The 11,699-nt window shown below is 33.4% G+C and overlaps 1 long non-coding RNA gene across 1 annotated transcript; it reads right to left on the reverse strand.

Annotated features, from left to right (window-relative positions):
* Positions 1 to 8,770: 8,770 nt before the first annotated feature.
* LOC130050013 (uncharacterized) lies at positions 8,771 to 11,697 on the reverse strand. Its single transcript, XR_008798398.1, has 2 exons — positions 11,607 to 11,697; positions 8,771 to 11,426 (listed from the first exon to the last, which is right to left on the reverse strand). It is a non-coding gene; the product is annotated as an uncharacterized LOC130050013 (long non-coding RNA).
* Between the last annotated feature and the right edge of the window lie 2 nt (positions 11,698 to 11,699).

Raw genomic sequence — 11,699 nt, forward strand, 5'->3', positions numbered from 1 at the left:
TCTAGGCGACTCGCTAAATTACTAATAAACATTCGAGATCGATAAATGCAGTACTTATTAAAAACTGAAAATTGGACATGAGTGGTTAGAAATATAAGTATGTGAACAAGATTCGTTACAATTTTACAAAAGCTCTTATCAAATTCAAAATGATCTGCACGTTCTTCATATTTTGTATAAGCTGTGCCTTATTTACGTATTTATCTTTTGGGGGGTGGGGTAGAAATCAAATAATAGCAATATACTGTTAATGAAATTTAGATGTACTATTGTGAGGTCCAAACCCTATTCTTAGAGATAATTTTTATGCGTGGAATTTGTACACAGGACATATTCCATGAATGCCAATTATTATTTTTTCTAAATTCTATTCCTATAAACGAAATGTGTACTCCCACTTAGAATAGGAAAATAGAAATCGGGTTCTAACATGTACCGTATCGGCATATTCATTAAAAATACACTGAGCGATGAACTGTCTATCTATATACGATGCAATTTTGTTTTCGAATTTTTCGTATCTTCATTCTAAAATGACTATGAATTTTTTATTTTTTTAACAACATTTATTCAGGTATATAGTTGTATATAGTCAGGCTTTTACACAACCCTTACATCCCAACCTGACCAGGGGGTACAGGGTTTTAAGAATTCCAACTCTTTCGCTCACACATTCACACGGACAGACATTCATACTAAACAAAGGCTAGAAGTAAAGAAAGTAGAAAAAATTGACAATGTACTCTGGCTGAGTTCATAAATATCATACTATAATAATTAACAATCAGATATATGATGTAATACCAAGGTTGTCATAAAAAAAATACTACTTTAAACACACTATTGATTGAATATACATTTACCTCACTTCTTACGAAGAAAAAGAAAATTTATAACAAATGTATATAATACTAAAAAAGAAACATTTTAGGATATTTTTGTTTTAACATAGTTTACGTTATACTTAAGCTAATATTTCAAATAATTTCCATTTCTTTTCAAACTGATCTGTACAATTATATTTACTTGCAAATTGTTTTTCCACTCTGTATACATTAGTCCAAGTGGCTTTAAATTTACTCAATGACAAACAATCTCCTGTACATTTGGTTAAGTATATATAATGTTTCAAATGATAATTTACAAAGTTTACCATTTTCGAACATCCAAGAATAAAAGTTTTCTTATCAGTAATAATAATGAATGAAAAGGTTTCAGTAAACCAACGTTGCACATTTCTTTAAAAAATACTGACTTTTTCACAATCATACATAATGTGTTCCAATGATTCTCTCTCCTCTAAACAAAAAAAGTACATAAATCGTTGTCTGATTTCCCAATCATTTTCAAAAAAGTGTTTGTAGTTAAAATTCTATGATTTACTCGATATTGTAGCCATTGTAATTTACTATCTTTTGTGTTCATAAAAACATCCTTATGAATTCCTCTCCATTCTTCACTAGATATTTCAAATTGTTTATCTCATTTTTTTTTTGGTCCAGTTGGTTTTTCTTTGCTAGAATTCAATATTATGAATTTTAACCATATTCCGCTCGTTTTAAAATTTCCCATGAACTCCTAATAAAGTTGCCTCTCGCGGGTTTATTGGGGATTTTATACCCTGACGTGATATGGAGTTATTGTATGTTTCCTATAGGAGAACTGTGTACAAATTACAAACATCACAGTAGTAGAAATAATTACCACTTTGTCTGAATTGTTGATGGGTAACACCCTAGGTCCCCAGATACTGTTAGAAAAAGCCACCTTTTAATTATCTGAGTTCGTGGTTTTTTTCCCCTAACAAAATCTCCCGGCATATGGGTTAGTCCCCTTGCGCAGTTATTATTTCTTAGATATGATTATAGAACTATTTGTGTTTGCCAGTCATAGCGTTAATATAAAAGCTTGAAAATGTAAAATTCTAAAACTTTTAGCAACTTTTAGCACATACTCTAATTTTAGAATTGACTATACTGATTGGTACAAGTGTTGGGTCTCTATAACGCCAGTAGATAAAGCCAGTCCTTGTTATCAATGTCCTCACAGTCATCCTTTTGTCCGAAATACACGAATTTATGCCTGACCTTTTCCGATGAATACATATGTTATTAACATATTTGTACAAGTCATAATGAAAAGCCCAATTGCAAAATAGAGCTCGATTATAGGTCATTACAAGGCAGCAGACATATTGATTCAGGGAACGGATGCACTAAGTCGATTATTAACTCACAGTATGAACTATATGATTCAATTTAGTTTATATGAAAAATCAATATTGATATTGTAAATAATTTCTAGTAGCACATGTACATCACAAATGTTCACGAATATTACTACTGGTTTGTTTGTTTTTAAATCATTATTACAAAATGTATTTCAACCTCAACAAAGTGATTTACAGAAAGTCATATAACGAATTTATCTTCAGAAACAAATGTATAATTTCTTCCATTAGGATATAATTTTATTACATTACTAGTATCTTCCCAGAATTTTTATTCCCGGAATGTAACTCCTACATGTAGTTGCTTTCAGTTTCAAAGCCACCTTTCTTTCGTTTTAGAAGGAGGAAACGTGACAATGGCCTTCAGTGAAGGTCTTTTTTCCAACTGTTCTCGAACAACGTTCCCAGAAGACGAAAGACGATATGATTATTCGTGCATGACCTATAACGTTATCACGTCAAGCAGAGGTAAGGGGACATATCTAGACGAATGCTTTGTATAGGTAGTAGTTACCCCATATAATATTGTTGGTTATGTACAGATAACCCACACTTTTAACAAAAGAAAACACGCCAAACTATGGTACAATAGCCACTGAAGAATGAACTAAACAGCTGATGTAATGTAGCATTAGAGAGTAACGAATGCTTTGTATAGTAGCCACTAAAGAATGAAATAAACAGCTGATGTAATGTAGCATTCAAAAATGATATTCTTTTTTTTTTAAATGCAGTGTTTACTATCATTAACACAACGACTTCCGCCGCTATTGATTATACACATGTCAATTATGGGTCATGGCAATGTAAGGGATATATAAAAGTAAAGTTTTAGAAATTACAGCTTCATCCAGCAGATTTCATTAATGGTATACTGTTACTGTTACTATAACAAAACACCATGTTTTCCCCAAATAACTGATCTTTGATACATGTATATTTAATTCATGTATTTAATGTAACTAAGAAACGATTATGTCTATTTAGTATATTGACAGTTGTATTTAAGGTGAGAACCCCGTAAGTTGAAAGAACATGTGTTCAAACCATTTGTATAATATACACTTACTACAATAAAATATGTTCATTTCAATGGTATACTCATATCAGTGCAGGATGGATATCATATTAAGTGGGTATCATATTAAGTGGGTGTCTTATTAAGTAGATTTGATATTAATAGCGGGTACTGTTGAAACTTTTACACATTCGCGATAATCGTAACATGTCTTCTTGTGGTAAGATGCAACAAGTCAAGCGCATTTACATTACAGATGGTTAATATTACAGGCGGGAAAACATAAAACTTACAGATGGGTAATATTACATACAGGCGGGAAAACATAAAACTTACAGATGGGTAATATTACATACAGGCGGGAAAACATAATACTTACAGATGGGTAATATTACATACAGGCGGGAAAACATAATACTTACAGATGGTTAATATTACAGGCGGGAAAACATAAAACTTACAGATGGGTAATATTACATACAGGCGGGAAAACATAAAACTTACAGATGGGTAATATTACATACAGGCGGGAAAACATAATACTTACAGATGGGTAATATTACATACAGGCGGGAAAACATAATACTTACAGATGGTTAATATTACAGGCGGGAAAACATAATACTTACAGATGGTTAATATTACATACAGGCGGGAAAACATAATACTTACAGATGGTTAATATTACAGGCGGGAAAACATAATACTTACAGATTGGTAATATTACATACAGACGGGAATACATAATACTTACAGATGGGTAATATTACATACAGGCGGGAAAACATAATACTTACAGATGGGTAATATTACAGGCGGGAAAACATAATACTTACAGATGGTTAATATTACAGGCGGGAAAACAATACTTACAGATGGGTAATATTACATACAGGCGGGAAAACATAATACTTACAGATTGGTAATATTACATACAGGCGGGAATACATAATACTTACAGATGGGTAATATTACAGGCGGGAAAACATAATACTTACCGGTACATCTATTGATCAGACTTGAAGAGTTAAACATAAAAGTAAACACCACGCAATTGATAAACAAAACAAAAGAAAGCATATCCGAGTATTGGACGCGCACGTCACGCCTTCAGAATTGCAGTCTTTCACTCTCCAGTCTTACAACCTGAACAAGATAATACATGCTACGATATTTGGACAGGATTATCCTGGGTTGTAGAGGGATGTATCCCCACTTGTGACCCGGGACACTCAGTGTTTAGTTTGGATTATTACGAACTATGAGATTGATCACTGTTCGTTATCTTCACCTTTCACGCAAAATATTTAGAGGTTATGACTAGTAGTATTCACAAACTTCAGTTAATTACCACGGTGTGTTAGGAAAGCCTGCTAGAATCGCTTAAAAAAACATTTTCAAAGGCATAGTGATTTAAATCAAAGGCGTAATAACGCGAATTCAAAAGACATTATAATGCAGAAGAAAGGTGTTGTAACGCGAATGAAAGACATAACACGAATAAAGCATAATGACGCGATTCAGAAGGTAATAATATAATTTATAAGTTAACAAATATTTTTTTAACTTTTGATGATGTCTACTCGTGACTGCATGGACATGTTTAGATGTTGGTAGACCTTGGTTAACCAATACCTGATTATGTACTTATCTCTTTTTATATCCTGTTATCGTAATTTAGTCATGGTATTGAACACAATCAGAGGACTACAATTGTTATTATTATGATTGAATAATTCCAAGGTTTCTAAATGGCTATGATCCAACAAACTAGTAAAAATACAAACTGATATATGTATTCAGCTACACGTGCCTTCTAGATGAATATCCAACATCGTACCAAAACTTTGGAATTCCTGAATTGATGCGATTGTTCATCAAATGAAAACGGGTGTTTCTAATCGCTTTCTACTATGCCCTGTTAAAAAAGAATCCGACCAGCTGTTGTTTCGTAAGCTCTGGTCGGCAGTCTCGATGTTCTGAAGCACTCAATAATATAATAAAACAAGTTGCTATCCTTTTAAAAAAGATTGCAATACGTGGATATTAATCATGTGTTTCTAACAGTCTTCTAGTTTGAGATAAAAATATGCTTTACCTATGAAGTACAGCACGCACCGAGTCTGGAGCCCCCCCCCCCCCCCCCCCCCCCCCATATTCTATCCCAAATTCTCACGGGATGCAAATAACATAAATATCAGAACATGCAATATTACACGCGAGGAATTTATTTTCGCGTAATTTCGCGAGAAACACCACTTGTGCAATAAAATTATAGGCACTTGAATCAAAACTTATAAACTATTTCTTTAATAAACCATTTACATATGCTGTAATAACCCAATTAAAGAGTATAGGGAGTCTATTCGGGTTATCATAGCATAGTGGATGGATTATTGAGGAAATAGATAATCCACACGTTTTAAAGGAAGTTGGGGTATATTGTTAGTTGGAAGTCCGTCTGTCACACTTTTTTTCCCCTCTTTCATTTTAAGCAGCAACCAATCAATCTTTTGGAATATGATACAAGGTGGATGTACACTAAGGTTTCAGAATTTTCAATTTTACCCTTCAAAATGGAGGTTTAAAAAACGATGTTTTTTCTTCTAAATAAACAAAAAACCTTATTCCAAGAACTCCTCATACATTTAACGCAACAGCCAAATCATCTTTTGGAAGATGAATGGTGGTGTCCTGTAGATGTGCAACAAATTTTCACCCTGGGAGCCAAATGGGGGCCAGAAAAGGACGTTTTTTCCCGATAGAAGAGCCCCTGGTTCCCAGAACTCCACAATTTAAGCAGTAGCCAAATCATCTTTTGGAAGATAATTGTCGGTGTTCTATAGACGTGCAATAAGGTTTCGGAATTTTCATTTTTACCCGGGAGCACCAAGCAGCATCTATTTTTTAATTATTTTTTTGTTCTGACACTACAAAATACATTTTCAGTCACCTTGGATCCATGCGAAACCAGATTCTTTATTCTGGATTGAGTCTTTAAAAACCCGTTTATTATTAAATATCACAGATTCACAATCTGGATATATGGTGTAAATGTAACCAAACACGACTTCAGGTCTAAATATATTACATCACGTGCATTGTATTGAATTAACTCGAATCAATTTATACACTCGGGTTTTAACTGAACCCACAGAAGAATGCCCGCATCGCCTTCACACAGACAATTGGGTTGAGGTTGAAGAATGAGCTAACCTACATGTAAACTACACGTACTGTAACGATATCTGCAAAAATCAAATCATTGGAGCGCCAAATTAACATAAACTCAAATAATTAAAGATATCATTAATCATTTTGAAGACATCATTATTTCAATTATTACGCGCAATAACTGAAATGATGCGCATATCAAATCAGTTATTGCTCTTATTGTTCTTATCAATCCAGTTGATGCATCAGTTCAATTATTGCTCTCATCGACAGAATTGATCCATGCATCAATGTGGTTGGACATATCAGTGCTCGCCATTGCTTTAAAGCTCGGCAAAAATGATTTGATTAATTGAAGATTTCTCTAATTAAAAGGTTATTCTCTTTAAAAGAATTATTGCACGCATCAATGAAATTAATGATAATGAAGAAAGCAATTATTCCATTATCGCGTGCATGAATTGAATTTATGTAAACAGTTATTTGACTGAAGAGGGCAATAAAATTCAATAAATGCGCACAGAAATTGACTATTGCTTTCTTTAATTGAATTATAGCATGCATCAATTAAATTGTTGATGTCATTAATTCATTTGAAGAGAGCAACAATTCCATTATTGCGCGCATCAATTAAGCAGAATGATTTAATGTTATTAACAATTCAAATAATGCGCACATTATTCAAAATTGAAGATATCAGTAATTATTTGAAGATATCTTTGGTTATTGCGCGCATCAAATGAATTGATATCATTTAATAATTAGATATCTTCAATTGAGTTTTTGTTAATTTTGCGCTCGGTAAAAATCTATCAAGTATTACCTTGACAGATTTTAAGAACCTTGTCTCCTCAGAAAATTCAGCTAATATACCGCATATAACACCCCCCAAAAAATGTTAACTCACTTTGCGGTTGTTGTTGTTTTTTGTTTAATTACCCAAGTTGAATTAATTCACTTCATGTCCAAAACGAGTTTACTTAACCCACTTTCAAATTAGATTAAGTTAACCAGGTGTGAAAGCGCTGCAAGATATGTTATATTGAGGAACATGGAGAAGAAGATCTATAGTTTGTTGGATCTCAGCCAATTAGATTGATTGATTGTATGTTGTTTAACCCTCTCGAGAATATTTCACTCATATGGAGACGTCACCACTGCCGGTGAAGGGCTGCAAAATTTAGTCCTATGCTCGGCGCTTATGGCCATTGAACAGGGAGGGATCTTTATCGTGCCACACCTGCTGTGACACGGGACCTCGGTTTTTGTGGTCTCATCCGAAGGACCGCCCCATTTAGACGCCTCTTACGACAAGCAAGGGACACTGGGGACCTATTCTAACCCGGTTCCCCACGGGATTCTCAGCCAATTAGAAAGCTCGAAATTGTTCAATCATAAAACGCTGGATGTTCAAAGCATAACGTTTTAGGATATTAAAGTTAAAAAACATTTCTTGAAAATAGTAAGCAATGTATAAATTTGGCAGTTTGTATAGAGAAATTCAATAGAAAAATGATCTAGGGAAAATTAGGGTGGGGGTGTTAATTTTTATTTTCAGTCTTGAAAGGATTCATTTATACTCACATAAATATCATAACGGAAGAAGAAACTATAAGATTTAAGCCGCCCGCAACTTTTTTGTTCTACTCCAGTAATGATATATCTCAAACTATTGTTTGGTTCAGCATGGGGGAAAGAAAGATAACTCACTCAAACATGAATGTATTGATTGGTTTACAGTTTTGGTACACGGGCACTTGACCTTTTAAATATCTATATGAATTTAAAAGAAATCGTCTTCCTATAAATAAACTATTTCACAAGATGTATCACGCCACCATCTTGGTTTTCTATTGTCTCCTATGTAGATATTTTTACTATTTTCTGTCATTTTTAATAAGGTGAAATTGATAAAATGACGCAGATTTTAAGGGTTTTGGAAAAAATGTAAGTTCTCCCATTAAGAGTGATTCAATATATGAAAAGATTTATTTCTCCGAGAGTGGAAGGAATTATTGCTTCTTTTATCGTTTATCGTTTACATTTTTAAACAAGAGACCACAATTTACCTTAAATTTGAAAATTTTAGGGGGCGCGCGCCGGTTGCCCCCCCCCCCCCCATTAAATCCGCCACTGGAAACCATAAAAACATCGGGTTGCATTAGTTAATATTTCGAAATATTTTTATCATATAGACTTGGGGTAATCAAAGGTATGGCATACATGCATAATTTTATGCATTTATTGTATCACGCTTTATCCCAGTGTGTACACAAAAATTGTTTAAGACTCATTTGTCTGGCATTGTTCTGTCTGGGCTCTGTCGCCGTACAGATGTGTAACCCGAATTACTTTGCAAACTTCTTTATTTGCATAAAGTTGAGTTTTGATATAGCAACGTGTACAGATCTATGTGGTAAAAGATTGAAACATAAACAACATTTCTATGTAACATTCGCATACACCGTAAATTCTGACATTCTGATATGACTAGAGCAATTGAAATGATGCAAGAAATGCATTTCATACAAATAGTACATATATGTTCTAATTGCTTATAACACAATCGTCAATAAGGCTAGAGATAATTCACTGGAAATAACACAAATCAACACAAGTCAGCAAGTGTACAGATGCAAGCAAATACTCGCTCAATAAACAAAGAAAGATAACTCTAACTATAAACAGATATTATATTTTCTCATATCACAATTCGCACTTCAGACTGCAGGGGCGGATCCAGAAAATTTTCAAAGGCGGAGATGAGGAGTTGGTTGCGACCCAAGTTTGTCCCTTTTCCGTCCCAAAAAAGGAGATTGGAAAAAAAATATGGCCAAAAAAAGACCACTTTTTCTTTAAAATTTTCAATCAAAGTTTGGGGTTAGGTTGCAACTTCCGTAACCTCCCCCCCCCTCCCCCCTCCCCCCCCCCCCCTAGATCCGGTATTACATATACCGTTAACCACGTATGCATATCTAGCTAGTGTAAAGATTTATTCTGTTCATATCGTGTTAACATTTGTAGAATCTATGTTACAATAAAGGTTTTAGGTAAATAAGCCTCAGTATAGCCACTGGTGTATAATAGCAATATGTGCAGTACTTCTAGCAAGGAATATGAAATGGGCATGCACAATTTGGCAGTATGCCTTACGCCTGATTTCCCATATTCAAATCTAAACAAAAAAACAAAAAGGCTTAATATTGTCCTCTTATTCCTGTACAGATAATTTGTTTCAATACTAATGTATAAGTTCGTCTTGAAAAAATTGTTTCTATCCTATTAGTATTTCTGTCATCCATTATTTTCTAGACACAATGTGTTTCATTCTGCAGTTCACAATATACATGTAAATAACTTTTTATAAACAATTTGACAGCTTTGGCATCTTCTTATATCGATTAAGGTAGCTTATTATGGGTTCAAACTATAAAAATAATGTATTAATTTCCATTTAATTAAGTTTTATTCAATCAATAACCCCCCCCCCCCTAAAGTCTATATGTTGCCCCCTTTCTAAAGATATTAGACATATATGTGCATAAACAGAAGTATATATAGTAACATAAGAAAATCGCACATTTTCGTTAAACAGCGTAATAAAAAGTACATAAAGTTAAAATGACACGGTTTTAATATTAGCAGTTTAAAAAGAATTCATAATTTATAAATACATATAAATTAATTGTGGATATCAGGAAAATCATTGTAGACATACAATAGAGAAAATAATAGCACGAGTTATTGCCCTTGGCGACAGATTGTAATATAAATAATGATCATTAAATATTTATAGAAAATGTAAACTTTTTCAGTATCATATAGTTTACTAGTTGTTGTTTTTTTTTATTGTACCCAGTGAATAAAATTCTTACAAAAGATAAATTTTTAATCAAAGTTTAACGAATTAAAGATTTTGCAAAAAAGAACTTATGATGTCACATAGAGGTACCTTAACAAATTTTACTTTATAGTTCAGTTTTTGTTGAAAAATCATACTAAGTAAATAACCACAGTTGTTGTATGTTAATTGTTACGTATTTTACTTATTAAATAACCTCAGTTATTGTAAGTAAGTTGTAACACACATATTGTTCACAGAACCATTAGGAGGAATTTGGCTGCATACATTTTATTTACCAAGATAACTCTCACAAATACTATATTTTCTGTGATCTGTATAAACCACAGACACTCGACGTTTTAAATATACATTGTATATATATATCAATAAAAATCATTGTCTTCCTGGGATTGTTTACAGGAAGACTATATATATATATATATATATATATATATATATATATATATATAATGTCGAGTGTAAGTGGTATGTACTCAAAAAGTAGAAATATTTTGAAATAAAGTGTATGTCATAATGCTTGCCTTTTGCCTAATAAGCATATCAGTTTGAGAGTATGTTTTATTTATACTGGCTATTGGTGTTCAACCCCACCCACTCTACCCCCACCCCACTCTCGCGCGCCGTCATGGACCTCTGACCAAGACTGTTTGATAGCTACCACAAATTCACAGCTGTGACGTGATGCACAAAGACCTTTTTTTTCAAAAATAATATACCGTGTAACGGAGCACGTTTGAGTTTAAGCCGAATGTCATAGCTGACAAATTGAATAAAAAGATATTACAGTTAGAATTTATAAAATTACAAAAACTTACATAAAGAACAGAATTTGATGGTTACGTCTGTAACATTTAACACTTATACACATAATCAGTAGAAGGAAACAATACATATTACACCGCACGCAATAGGATAGAAAGAACGTTCTAAATCCGTCCAAGGGGAGGAAAAATCGATACTTCTCTATTAGGATTTGATTTTTCCGAACTAATGACTCTTTCACAAAGTTTTGTTGCTGAATGTTAAGGTGGCGTACTCCTGTCTGACGCGTAGTATTGTGGCAGGATCCCACTGGAATTCAAACGTTGCATTCGGAGTCGCTTTAGCATTTATCGAGCGACATTGTGTCACCTCGCATGCTGCAAGAGAAAATATTCATCCCCTACTTCAATACCGTGATGGAGACAATGACGTTTCTAAGCAACATGAATGGCGTCTCCGCCTAGAGCTCACATAATAAATTCAAAATTAACAATCTTCTACATCGGTCGTTTTATCCCGTGAGCTACTGAGTTAATAATTAATGATATCAGCCTTACCAGTGCTCTTCGGTGTATTACATCCGTTTTTCAAAAATACGATATCTTCAATGTCGACTTGTCAAAACGTTGTTGGTTTTTATTTTAAAATCT

The sequence above is a fragment of the Ostrea edulis genome, chromosome 1 (genome assembly GCF_947568905.1).
Source record: "Ostrea edulis chromosome 1, xbOstEdul1.1, whole genome shotgun sequence".
NCBI lineage: Eukaryota > Metazoa > Mollusca > Bivalvia > Ostreida > Ostreidae > Ostrea > Ostrea edulis.